Source organism: Peromyscus maniculatus, chromosome 14 (assembly GCF_049852395.1).
Source record: "Peromyscus maniculatus bairdii isolate BWxNUB_F1_BW_parent chromosome 14, HU_Pman_BW_mat_3.1, whole genome shotgun sequence".
Classification (NCBI taxonomy): domain Eukaryota; kingdom Metazoa; phylum Chordata; class Mammalia; order Rodentia; family Cricetidae; genus Peromyscus; species Peromyscus maniculatus.
The window spans coordinates 78234933-78249276 of NC_134865.1; the positions used below are offsets into that span (position 1 = coordinate 78234933).

A 14344-nucleotide genomic window follows, 5' to 3' on the forward strand; every position below is an offset into this window, starting at 1 on the left:
TGAATTGTATTGTAAAAAAAAAACCTTAATAAACATAAAAATTTAAATAATCTTTAGACACTTATGGTACTAGTCACAGATCGATCAAATCAAAAAGTCTAGGAGATTTCACTAACTTGTGCAGGTTTTTTGGGAGGTGGAAAGGTAAACACTTGCCCCAAATGTCAGCTGTCCCTCCTCCATCTTTCCTTCCCTACACTCTCCTCACCTTTCTGCGTGTTCACTGAATGTGCGATGTGGCTACCATGCTCAAGTAGCTGTGCACATTTCTTCAGTGATTTGTAGTCACTAGTGTCTGCCCCAGGATGGTCACTCACAAGTGCTTTCTTCTTATGAACTGAGGTCATAAGAGGAGAGATGAACAAAAAGAGAGGGAAAAAAGAGGGCAAGAGGAAGAAGTAAAGGAAGGGGGAAGGAGAGGAGGAAGAAGAGGACAGAGTGGATAAGAGACTCTTTGTATAAGAAAAAGAAGAGAGGAGAGAGAGGAGAGGAAGAGGAGGAGAGGAGGAGACACCCACAGAAAAGGGACAGAGGCACACACAAGGGAAGGGGGAAATCCATAGTCCTTTTGTAATCTAGCATCAGGAGGGACACCTCACGACTGTGGTGTTCTGGTTGTGAGAACTGAATCTGGGGATCCAGCTCCTTCCCCCATGTGACCTGGGCTGTTGCACTGGGTTGAGCAAGATGCCGCGTCCCTGTCTTGTTGACTGTCCACCGCACGTGCTGGGCTCCCAGGCCATGTTCTTCTTTCATCTCCAAGAGCCTCCGAACTCTTCACGGGCTCGGGTGCCTGGACAGTTCAGCCATGTCCCCTTCGGTGGGTGGCGGATAGGATGGAAATCAACTTGGAAGAGAACATCAAACAGTACAGTGGATTTCATGACTGTGCTGCCATTAATCCCGTCTGATGCTGGGGTCATTTGATTCTCAGTCCGGTGCGTGAAGGAAGCCGATATTCCCGTGGACTCCAGACTTCCTATTGAGAACACTCCCACTTTCACTTGCAGCCACATCCCCCGTGCTTCCCCTTACCACCCCCTGTCCCCACCACACTTTCTCCTGGTGCTGTGTTCAGAACCCCTCATACCTTGTGCCCACTCAGAGAGACTCTCCTTCTTAGACGAGGGCTGAGGTGTAACATCCTCAGTGTCTGACAGTATCGTCAGTGCTTGTGCGGCTGAAGGAGTGACTGGATGGAACAGGCCTCCATCTTCTCTGAAGTACATCCCGGCATTCTTCCTAGGCCCTCAGCCGCCCCCCCATCTCACCCCCACCCCTCATCCCCCCTCCTGTCCCCCACCGTCTCATGCTTCACGCTCTGCCACCGTTGATTTCGCCCTACACAGATTCAGCTGGGGACAACTCAGTGAACCACCTGCTGGGCTACCTCACCTGGTGAGCACTTTCAGGCATGGACTACCCAAGCCGCCATGATGAGCAAGAACAGATGTGGTCTCTTCCCTCATGGGAAGACAGACTGTAATTGAATAATCACACATGTGCAGCCACCCAGCCTCACAAAAGCACTGGAGGGAAATTGCAGGGTGTTCGGAGAACATTAGTGTAGAGGGACCCACCCTAGTCTGGGGCTCAAGGGAGACACGAGTGAGTGTGGAGGTGAGTGCCAAAGTGGCAGAGGAAGAGAGAACCTTCCAGGCCATAGGGACAGAGAACAAGAGTACTCCAAGGTCCTGAGGCAGGACGAGGGTAACACTGTACAGTTCACTGGTCTATCAGCTTTTGTTCTCTGTACCTCAGGGTCTGTCCTATCAACTCTTGTGTGTGTGTGAGTGTTTGCCTGCATGTATGTGGGTACACTGTGTACTTGTCTGGCTCCTGTGGAGGGTAGTAGAGAGTACTGAATTTCCTGGAGCTAGAGTTAAAGACAGTTGTAAGCCACCATGTGAGTACTGGGAACTGAGCCAGGATCCTCTGAAAAAATAGCAAGTGCTCTTAGCCATATCTATCTATCTATCTATCTATCTATCATCTATCTATCTATCTATCTATCTATCTATCTATCTATCTATCTATCTATCTATCTATCTATCTATCATCTATCTATCTATCTATCTATCTATCTATATCTATCTATCTATCATCTATCTATCTATCTATCATCTATCTATCTATCTATCAATCATCTATCTATTAGCTATCTATCATCTATCTATTCATCATCTATCTATTTATTCATCATTGATCGATCTATCATCTATCTATTCATCATATATTTATCTATCTATTCATCTATCTATCTATCATCTATTCATCATCTCTATCTGTCTATCTATCTATCTATCTATCTATCTATCTATCTATCTATCTATCTATCTATCTATCTATCTACCTACCTACCATCTATCTATCTCACATATTTATGTGATAAAATTGTGAAAGAATAAATAACAGTTTTTAAAAGACTCCTCCAGTGGCCTTCAAAAACCTGTGATGGTCAGCACCATGTACTCCATGTCTGCCCTTCCAGCATCTCCAGCCTTGGTTTTCTACAGTCCTTAGATTTCATCTCTGTAATGTCCCATAGCAGGGGTGTTGACATTTATTCCTTTCTTTGGAGTCACTTTTTTGTTTTTTACAAGGATGTGTCACCTAACATTGTCTTGGGTCTACCTCTTCCCTAGACCAGGAGGGACTCTGAGGCTGAGGCTTGCATTTCTGTCTTCTCTGTAACCTGTGACCCCTTTCCTGTGCTTGTGACATGCAGTGCCATGTGGACAGCATCTGTCCAGTGAATGATAAGGACTTAGCTCTTCCTTCTTGAGCAGATGATGCTGTGGCACCCTATCCATTCTTACACAGCACCTACTGGCTCCCTCATCTAGAAAACAGGGGTGAACAGGCAGCTGTCTTCCTGGACTGTTATATGGTCCTGAAGCTTAGTGTTCACTAAGGGTCTGACAGCCAGGAGCCATTTAAACACATTAACTAATGGAAATGTACTAACGGAAATGTACTTTACAATTTTCTTAGCTGCTTGGTCATCATCCTGATGGGGACTTTCTTTCATTCATTCAGTAATTCATAGAATGTGTGTGTGTGTGTGTAATTTACCTTGGATGTTTTGAGGCAAGGGGGCCTTGATAATAGAGAGAACAGGTTTGCCCTCAAGGAGGCTGACTATCAGGGGATAAATGCATGCATTCAGGGGTAGCTTCTTTCTGGGTGCGCCTTTTGACACAACTAAGGTGGACAGTAACATTCCCTTGAACTGAGTCCCTGAGTATTCCCAGGGCCACCTGGAACTTTGGGCTTCAGAAGCCACTTGCTAGAAGGTTGTCATAAGTTTCAGGGTCACTGTCCTGGCCAACAACCTGGGGCCACTCGGACCAGGGTTAGAATATGTGGCTTAGTCTGTTTAGAAGTTGCTCACCTCTCTCCTCTCCAATTTCCTGTCCCTCCTACCTCTGGTGTGACAACCAAGTCTCTTTGCACTGACAATTCACTGGCATTTGCTCTCCCTCCCTCCCTTCCTCCCCCTCTTCATTCCCTTCTCTCTTCCTGTTTTCCTTTAGACCCTTATTAAGGAGCCCGAGGTGACACAATGGAAGTGTGGCCTCTGGGTCATGTGGACTGGGGTTTGAGTCCCCCTCTGTGTCATTGTCCACGTCCCTTTCCTTGTTGCTGCGACCAAACACCTGACAAGAACCAGCTTACAGAGGGGTTCACCTTGGCTCTCAGTTCGAGGGGGTCCAGTCTGTCCTGGAGAAGAAGAAATGATGTCATCGGTTCCACAGAGATAGGAATGAGCAGCTCACTTCCTCACTCCCCAGGGGAACAGAAACAGAGAACAAGCAGGAAGTGGCACTGGGTTCTAGATCTCAGACCCAACAAAAGTGACTCATTTCCCCAGGCAGGCCTTCATCTCTTAAAGGGTCCATAACCTTCCGAATCAGTGCTACCAGCTGGTGACCACGTGTTCAGACACTCAAGCCTGTGGGGGGAGTTTCATAGTCAAGCCACAGGAAGTGTCACATCAGTGACCTGTCCCCCACCCCATTTATTGAGCATTGTAATGAGGAAATTTTCTTTGGGAGACCAGTACAGGACTACCAGGAGAGGACTTGGCTTAGCCTAGACAACTCAGAATGGCTTAAGAGGCATTAATCTTTCTCATGCCCTTTCTTCCTAACCACCAGGCATCTCATATAGGGCTCAGGAGCTTCTATAAGGAAAGAGTTCAAAGGTTACTGAGGAAATCAAAGAGAGAGAGAGAGTGTGTGTGAGTGAAATATAGCAGGGAAGGGCAGTGGTCACACCCAAGGTGTCTTGACAGCTCACGTAGTGAGGCATGAAGATTAGGACTCAGAGAATCTGGGTTATGAGGGGACAGCATGTCTGAGTGTAGAAGCTGTCACTAGTCCTTGAGGGCACATGGGCCGTGGCATGCTGGGCACACCCATCAGCCTTTCAGATTGGTAGAATGGTGTCAAGAAACAGAGTACCTGACCCACAAGGGGCAAGACGCCTTCGAAGCTCAGGACTTGGCATCAGTGGGCCGGGTGGCAGTGCCAGGTGGAGGTGGATGGGGTCAAGGCTGTCTTAAGGGATGTGGTCCTAGAGCAGCAGAAGCAGGAAGCCTTCACTTGGCTCTCTGAGGAAGGGTCGTGGCTGCCTGCCTTCCCATAGCAGTGTGTCTTGTGGCCATTTCACCTGCCTCCATCAGGGATTCAAAGAATTGGAAAATATCTTCTTCAGACCTACACATGCCACTTCCCAACTTGAAGTCTCATTTGCATAAACTTCGCTCGACTTTTATAAACTGCATTAAGGAAAAGAGGGGCAATTCGATAAATTACTAGTGACAGAGGCCAGGCTGGATCACAATTATTTTTATGAGCCCCTAGGAAGCCATGATGTGCCTGTTTTTACAATGCATAGTGTCCCACCATTATTGAAATGCCAGCGCACCCACAAAGCATATCTGCGCTGACTGGTCACACGGGGTGACTCTGGTGCTAGTCCTGTCTGGAGGGTCCCAGCTTTGCCCCGTGGCTAGAGAGTCACAAGGAAGGCAAGCCTTGCCTGGTTCTGCATCCAACAAAATTGGGGTGGACAGTATAGATGTAAACCTGGCTACGGTGGCACACACCTGTAATCCTGGCACTTGGAAGGCTGAAGCAGGAAGATTATCATGAATTCAAAGGACAGCCTGGTTTCTATAGGAAGTGTCAAGCCAACCTGAGCTACAGAGTGAGACTATATCTCAAAAAACCAAAGCTGAGGGATGGGGGGTGGGGCAGAGAATAAAAAAGTATGTCTGTAGACTGTGTAGACACAGGACTGAGGAGATGGGTCTATGGGTGAAGCTCCTGCTTTGCTTGTACAAGGAACTGAGTTTGATCCTCAGCTCTCACAAGAAAAACACACCACACCACAACAAATGGGCATGGTAACAAGTTCTTGGTGAGGTTCCAAGCAAGCGAGAGGCTTGCTGAGGTTCTCTGGATAAAGAGAGACTTACACACCTCTCTAAAGTTGGAGCTGAACCTTTCGGCCACTAGGTTGTCCTGTCTCATCACAGGGGACAGTCTTTGGAGAATGCTGGAGGTGGGGGGGGTAGGCATTGTGGGACTGCCTTAGAAAAGGCCTCCTGGGGTTGGAACATGGGACATTCCCAATGGGGGTGGCCTGTCATTGAACATGGTGTCTTCATGTCCCTTGAACAGCTAACAGTTCATCTTTGGGTCTGCTAGGTAGTTCTCTTGGCCACACAATCCATGCAGGGTGTGGCCGTGAGTTCCGTGGCTCTGAGCAGTGTGAATGAGAGGTTGTGATCTATAATGCATTAATAGTCTCAGTTTATGCACAGACTCCGTGCTAACGGAAACCCTACTTTACATTTCCTCCTCCCGAGAATTAATCTTGAATTGTGCTAGTTTTGAATTACTTGAGGCCTTCGGGAATAGGCCTATATCCCTCGCAAGAAAATTAATCACCCTGTAAATGACTTAACCCGCCTCTCTGGGCTTCTCAGCAGAGATTGAAAATGGAATGCAAAGTGTGCGCCTCAGACCAGCCTCCACAATGCGTGGACTCTCCTCCTTCATGAGACTCTTCCGAGTTACCTACTCCCCTAAAAACTAACTCCCAGCCCTCCAAGCCTTTCCTCCTCCTGCCTCTCGTTCCAAACTCTCTCTGACACTCTTCATCCACTGTGAGGTCTGGGAGCTCACAAAGTTGAAGTCATACAACAAATGCCCTTGACAAATACTGGGAAGGGTGCCCACGTTCTATCACTACTTTCTCTCAAGTTCCAGGCAACACAGAGCATAGTGGGGGACATAGCCCTTTCCTGTCTCAGGGAACCCTGGATAAGTGCCTTCTAGAACACACTCTTTAAAGATGTTTATACAACTTTCAAACTGTGCCACATCTGTGTCCTCCAGTTGTTTGAGGATCCCTGACTGTGATGTCTATCCTGAGCTTCATCTCTTGACCTCCCCACAGCCATCAGAACATGGAATCCATATTCTCCTCATGTCCTGTCGTTTCCTTGTTCAAGGAAACCACTTCGTTGTAGAAAAAAGGTCAACATTCAGGGTGTTTGTTGCTGTTGTTATTATTATTATTTACCAGAAAGACATTGCTGGAAACATCTAATGGCGGATGGTATCCAGTCCTTCATCTTCAGAGAGGGTGCTGAGAGTCAGCGGGTGGTCAGGGCCCGTCGGTGAGCAAGGGAGAGAAGTCAGGCAGGAAGCTCGTCTCTGGTTGTCACACTATCTGGTAGCAACCTGAGCTTCTTAGCCAGGTCCCTGGGGAAAAAACTAGGGAATTCTTTCAAAACTCTGTATGAGCTGCCACAATGAACTAAGTCCCTCCAGGTGGCTTAAACAGCTAACGGCCCTCAGAGGCTTCCAGAGGGGGCAGTGTCCTTAAACAGAAAATGAGTTCACTCAACCTAGCCTGCAACAAGGCCCAGCTTAGCCACACAGCAGGCCAGAGAGTCTTTGAACCTCCCCAGCTTCCCAGGAAGTGGGAAACCATAGGAGTGGACAACCCATCCTAACCCAGGGGAAAAAAAGCTCAAAGTTGAAAGTCAAATTTCTGCCCAGCCTACCACTTTTTCCTCCATCAGAAAATAAAGCAAAACAAACAAACAAACAAGCCCCATGGTTAGTCAAAGCCTCATCGATGAGGGCTTCTTCACAGTGCTGGGGCTGGGGGTGGCAGGCTAAGGTGTGGGCAGGGTTGGTTTTCTTGGGTATCTCTCTCTTGTGTTTTCCTGTCCTCACCCCCTGGAGTGTCTATGTCTCAAACTCTTCTAATGAAGAGACCAAATTGTGCCTCAGAGTCCATTCCAGGGACATCCTAACTGAATCACCTTGCAAAGGATTTTGTAGGTTCATAGTCTGAGGGGCTGGGGATCATGACCTGAACATAGGGATCAGAGTGGGTAGCACTCAGCCTATCATAGTCTACCCTCTGCCCCTCCATCGCGGCGTTCCTGCCCACAAAATACACTCACCTCTCCCAATAGCCCTCGACGTCTAAACCTATTCCAGTTCAACTCCAAGTCTGAAGTCTAGTTCAAAGATCCAATAACACCGAAAGCAGAGGTGGCTGGCACTGGCCTCGAAACACCAGGCCTCTCCAGCTGCCACCTGGGACATCCAATACAACATATGCTTGTCAAACATGCCAGCGACAGGTGTAGGCCAGCTAGTCCATACTTAGCAGGTAGATGGTACAGAAGAAACGGGTCAGAGACTCCCAAAGACATGCACGTCCCAGGAGGGAAAACTCTACCATCCTCTTTCCTCTTGTATCACCTGGGCCCCACTGAAGCACTGGTGTGATGGTGTCTGGTCACTCTCCAGCACCCCCTGCAGGTGGGTACCCCACACTGCACACCCTGATGCCCATTTATCAGTTGACTGGATGATTCTCATTGTGTCCCTAAGCACGACTATTGATTTCATTCAGAAAAACGGGTGAAAGGAGGAAGACACAAGAGCAGTCAAGCTCCTTGGCCAGGGACACAGGACTTGTTAAAGACGTGGCCGCAAGGCTCTTAACCATCGTACAACTCTACCATCCTAGGTGAGGTGTTTGATTTCTAGAGCTCCAGACCGCTGACCTGTGGTCGCAGGATGTTTATTCCCCCACCCTTAGGAGTTAGATGGCAGGCACGTTGGACCCTTTTCCTTGTCCCCGCAGCTAGGACCCTGACTGGCACGCAGCACACACAATAAGCCTCTGCTGTTGAGGAGTGAATGGGGAAGGCTGTGAGCAGCTCTGAAAAGATGAACCAATTAAAATTCTAATCTCTCTAGAGACCCCCAACTGGGCCGAATCCTTCAGCCCCTGCTCTGCATCTGCAGGGCCTGCCTGTGGAAACTTCTGTCTGTCTTAAATAGACCTCCTTTGTTTTTGTATTGTAGGAAGTGTCTCGACTGAGCCCGTAATTAAGGTCCCCCAGCAGACTTCTTAAGAAGGAGCACAAGGCCTTGGAAAGTTTCAGCGTGCCCTTTTGTTGAAGGTCCGGCGCTGCACTGCCATGCTGATTCTCAGTGCTAAAATAAATGATTTCCCTTATGCAATCATTAATGCCCATTTGTTGAGAATGCCTGTTAATTCCTGTTGCACATGTCAGCACGCTATGACTGCAAGATGTCAGGTTCTAATCACTGAAATTCCAGGCTCTTTTTTTTTTTTTTTCCAGACTTCTCCTGGGCTTGAGAACTAGAGGTGGAAATGAGTCTACGGAGATGTGGCCTCCTCGTCTAGTAAGTTTAGCCATTTCTTTGCTTGTTGCAGCATTTGGGTGTGTACATGATCAGGAGCAAGGCCAAGCTTGCATGCATGCCTGAGACAGAGGCACCCCAGGCTCCCCTCAGTACTCAGGTCAGGAAACAAAGCTTGGCTTTGAATCCTGCAGCCCCAGGCCTGTCCATTTCTCGGGACATCATGTGTCTTGACACCTGCCAGATTCGATGTGAATGGATTACTTTAGATAAAGGCTGTAGGCTTTTAAAAAGTGAAATGCGCAGCGCGCCCTTCCTGTGGATAAGCAACCCTGACATTGCCTATAACTTGTTTTATGATTCTCTGAATGGGAACCTATTGACATCATAGTCAATAAATGGAAATCTTATGACCGCCTTCACTTACCTCAGGTCCTGCAGCAAACAGGAAGTATTGATTACCCTGTTACTGCTCTTGTTTCTGCGAGGCCACATGGAAAGCAGAGGCACCGACTTTCAGCTGTATTTGTTAATAGACTGTGGCAGAATTTATGTCCAACGAATCACCGGTGAGAGCCCAGGAGCGGCGAGATCACCTCTGTCGATTCACTCCTTCTCACCGCTGTAAAAAGTCTCGTGCCAGCGAATGACCGGAGGGTTTTAAAGCACTCGTTATCCATAAGTCATTGCACAGAGTGTCCCTAAATGGGATTAGACCATCGTCCCAGCCTGCTGGCAATGACTGCCTCTGCTCTGCCTACCTCGATGCAAATTCAAGCTCATTTCCATGGCTGAGGAGAGGTGGGTTTTCTTTGAGTTGCTTCCCGAGTTCCAGGTCCGATGTGTTATAAAAAGCCCCTTTGTGTGGGCTCCTGACTACATCTCCTCATCAGAAGGTTTGGCAGGGAAGCAGAAGCTGGTGAGGAGGTGATGATTTTGTGGGTCCCTCTGTCAGTGTGGCAGCCCCGAACATGGGGAGGCCAGGCACAATGCACTGGGTGATGTGGAGGAGCAGACTTCCCAGTCTTGTCCAAATGGGGGGAGAGGCAGGCTGGGCGGGCAGCACACCTAACGGTAATGATGATTCCGGCTCTCTCTCCCTCTACCCTTTGGCCTTTCTCCTATCCCCTCACCATTCTTTTCCTACCCACAAGCATCTGTGGGGAATGTTCTGTGTCCCAAGTTGAGAGTGAGGCATCGGACACTTGACTGGGTCAGGCTACATGCAGCTCAGGAGACTTTGCTCCCTTGGGAGTCGGACTGTCCTTGGCATATAAAGATCTGTGAGTAGGCCAGAGCAATCGGTGGGCAGATGGGCAGTGTTGGCCAGTGGCAGAAAGCTCGGGAGGGAGCGCTGAGAAAGACCTGGGTTAGCCTGGAAGAGCCTGGTGAGAATAAAGTGGAGAAGGAGCTGACACAGGGGACTGCCAGTAACAGAACAGTGCACGACAGGGGTGTACTCTGCAGATGGGAGATGTCGCACTACTGAGAAGATTGGTGGTCAGAGACGGAAACAAGTGGGACCACAGAAGACCCTGGGTAGAGTGCTGCACAAGGCGAATAGAATGTGTGTCCTTGGCATAAACACCACGCCCTGAACAGTGCAGTAGTGCATGCATGTTCACTGTATGTCCAGGGCATTGTTTGGGCATCCTAAGTGACCTAGAAATGGCTGGAAGCCTCTGGACCCCCTACAGCTCAAACAAAAACGTTGTACCATTCCCCATGGGTACCATGAGCACCTGCTGGGTGCCTGGAACCAACCCTAGGGATAGTGAGGATGAGGAATTGCCTTTCTGTGAAAGCAGGCTCTTATTATGTGCTCTATGGGTGGACACACACACACACACACACACACACACACACACACACACACACACAATCATTATCTTCTTTCTTCAGTATATGGCATATTCATAACAATTAACTTTTACCATTAAATATTTTGGATACAAAATTATTTTTAAAACCATCTATGTGGTAATTTCATGGACATAATTTAATCCTTACTACTAGACATTTTCCCCCCATAAATGTCAGCATTTATTGAACCTCCTTGGGTGGCTTCAAGCCACCAGGACACAGGTGCCTCCAACACCCCTTAATCTTCTCTTCGGTTCCTCTGCTGAAGAATTTGGCCTTCATGATGACAGGCTGCTGAGGGAGCTTTCCCCTCCCCAGAACTTTGTAGCAGCTCAGTCTTGATTGCAGTGGTGACCTGTGTCTGCTCACTGACCAGTGTGCAGTGTATCCAGGTTGGCAGTTGGGCAGGAGCTTTGGTTCCTTGTTAAGTGGTAATGCCTCAGACGGGCTCTCCCAGAGTCACTTGGATGACTGGGAAGGGAAGGCAACCATCCTCAGAGCCTCACTACAAGCAAGCTGGTCTTTGTGGTTCTCTCTTCCCAGTCCAGTGTAAATTTTCACTGTTGTAGACGTCGACACAGCAGACACCTGATACATACTAAATCTTAAGTCCCTGAAGAAGTTGGGTCACTCACTAGCATCCTCCTTTTAAGAGGTTCCCTAAAGAAACAATTCAAATGCGCCATCCTCTAATGACAGGATAAAAGCCAACCTAGCTTCAAATCTGATACATGTCACTAACCTGGTGATGGACAGTGCCAGAAAGTCCATAGCTGGTGAACAAGGTCAACAGTTACTCTTCCAGGACTCTAGCATACCAAGGCAGCAACCAATACTTGAGTGGGACTCCAGCATAGGAACTAGGCATTTTATCATTCCCATTTTTAAATTTTATTTATTCCCATTTATTTATTCATTTTCATTGTTATTTTATTATTTGTTTGTTTTGTTTTTTATTTATTTATTTATTTATTTATTTATTTATTTATTTATTTATTTATTTATTTATTTATTTATTTTTTGAGACAGGGTGTCTCTGTGTAGTTTTGGTGCTTGTCCTGGATCTCGCTCTGTAGGCCAGGCTGGCCTCGAACTCACAGAGATCCGCCTGACTCTGCTTTCTGAGTGCTGGGATTAAAGGCATGGGCCACCACCACTCGGCCTACTTACTTATTTTTAGAAACATGGCTTTTCTGTGTAGCCTTGGTTGTAGCGGAACTCAACCTGTAGACCAGGCTAGCTTCAAACCCAAAGATCTGCCTGCCTCTGCCTCCTGAGTGCTGGGATTAAAGGTGTGTGACACCACTGCCCAGCCCTATTTGTCATTTTAAAATGTTGATTTTATTATGTACTTATGTCTGTGTTTGTGGCCACAGAAACCAGAAAAGGGATAGGACTGCCCCCCCACCTTGGACTGGAGTCCCAGTGTAGGGGCTGGGATCTGAATTCCAGTCCTCAGCACCAGCAACCAGTGCTCTTAACTGCTGAGCCATCTCTGCAGCCCCCATTTCCATTTGTTTAAATTATATATTTTACTGCGGCAAACATTTAAATTACATATTTTATTATGTTAAACATTTATTATGGTAAACATTTCTATAAACTTGTCTTTAACTGAATAATAATGGTATATAGTAAATAGTTCTATAAGAGTGAAATTATCAACAAAAGTGAATAAATACTTGGTTTTCTCCTTACTGGAAATGGATTCTATTCTTGACTAATGAACATTTTTCCTGACTACTAAGATACACCAAGCCTGTGAGCTCCTTGTGGGAGGCTTTACCCAGGAGCCTGATGGGCAGGGCCCTCCTAGCATTGGGGATCAATGGCTTCCTTGCTCCAAAATAGTCATAGACAAAAATTTAACTCCTTAATTAATTTTAATTATTTGTTTAAAATTACTAGTAAGGAATGGAAATGACTTATTTGGTCAGTTACACATGCATTGTTCTTCAAGGAATTTATTTATGAATGCTGCCTATGTGTGTGTGCACACGAGTGCGTGCATTTGTGTTTTAATCTGTTGGCTATCTTTAAGTCTTTGGGCCATTAATGTTCCTCATTGATGTGTATGCAAACCATTCTTTCATACAGTATTTTAATTTTACTGATGGTGGTGTTTGATGAGAACGTTTTAAGGCTTTATCTGGCCAGATGTAGTGAGGATTTCTGCTAAGGTTTCTTGCCATTGTCAGTTTGGGGTACTGTAAGAAAAGGTAGGAACAACCAGAGACTTCCTTCACAGTTCAGGAGACTGGGAAGTCTGTGGTCAAGGCAGAAGACAGCTTCTGCTCACTGCCTCTGTTGTTCCGAACTTCAAGGATGCAAGATTGGAGGCATTTCTCTGGACATGGTTCCCATCAGTAGGAGAGCCCCTAATATCTTGATTTGAGACCAAGGAGAATTATGGTTCCAATGTCCAAAAGAATTTCAGGACTAGGCAGTATAATGTAGCAGGGTTGGAGAGTTTACTAACAGCATTGAGGGAAAAAAAAGGTACATGAGAACATGGGAAGGGAGGAAATTCAGGAAGGAGAGAGTGGGCACCCCATCTCCTTTCTCATGTTCCCCCAAACTCCCTTGTCTTCTCCCCTGTCTCAGTCCCCTTCAGGAAGGCTCCGCTCCTTTCCAACTGCTTCCAAAGGCCTCACCTCCGATTTCATCCCCTTGGGGTCAGTCACCAATGAATCCTGTCAGGACGCAATCGTTCAGACCACTGCAGTTTCACCCCAAATCTGATGTTTATGCAACCCTTGTACACTTCCAGAGCTTCAGTGCTCATCTGCTCCCCAGCTTTCTAGTTCACTATTTCTCTCGCAAACTCTGATTTAAATTTGACCTACCCAAGTTGGAACCAAGCCTTTCTTTTTATAATCTGTTGCTTTCCAACTTCATCTATAGGACCATGATGAGTCTCTGAACGTGACTATTATTTTCTTCTTTCTCTTTTTTTACAGGCTAGGAATCAAACTCAGGGCCTGGCACATGCTGGGCATGAGTTCTGCCTCTGTGTTGCACCTCGGCTGCTCTATTCTTGTGTGAAATTTAAACCTAAGCACACAAGCAAGTCTGGCTAGAACGAAGCACCGTCACACTCCTTGAGTGGCTATTAATGTGGTATATCCTAATTCACCACATGCAATACACAACATTTTCCTTTTGTCTTAAAAATAAACACTTAGTACTTATTTAGGTAGATGTCTGGGTGTGGGTATGAGCACATGAACACCGTGCCCAAGGAGGCCAGAAGAGTGTGTTAGCTGGAATTACAGGTGGCTGTGAGCTGCCCATGCTGGGAATTGAACTCTGTCCTCTTGAGGAATAGCCAGTGCTTTTAACTACTGAGCTATCTTTCCAGCCCTCTTATCATCATCATCATCATCATCATCATCATCATCATCATCATCATCATCCCCAACAGTGCTTTTTCACTTTAGTTACCTACTCCAAATTAAAAAGAAAAAGATATTTCAGCTAGAATTGTGTCCATCATAAATATCAATTAAGCAGGAGGAACTGGTTGCCTTTTCCATGTTAAGAAAGTATGACTTGAAGGTTTTGAAGAGAAAGTGGTCTAGTGTTGAACTGTGAACAAGGGGAGGTGAGCATGGACCCATGGAATAAATACATGCTCTCCCAGGATGCTCCGGGCCGACAGGGAACTCTAAAGAAGTTTTCATTTGTGTAGCATATGATAAAACCAGTACTTTTGAGTCATAATAGAAAAGATAAACATTCTCTAATTATTTTTGGGTGTTGCATTTGCT

The 14344-nt window shown here is 46.7% G+C and overlaps 1 non-coding gene across 1 annotated transcript; it reads right to left on the minus strand.

Moving 5' to 3' along the window:
- Positions 1-11303: 11303 nt before the first annotated feature.
- Positions 11304-11433, minus strand: LOC121822607 (small nucleolar RNA SNORA3/SNORA45 family). Its single transcript, XR_006063786.1, has one exon. It is a non-coding gene; the product is annotated as a small nucleolar RNA SNORA3/SNORA45 family (small nucleolar RNA).
- Between the last annotated feature and the right edge of the window lie 2911 nt (positions 11434-14344).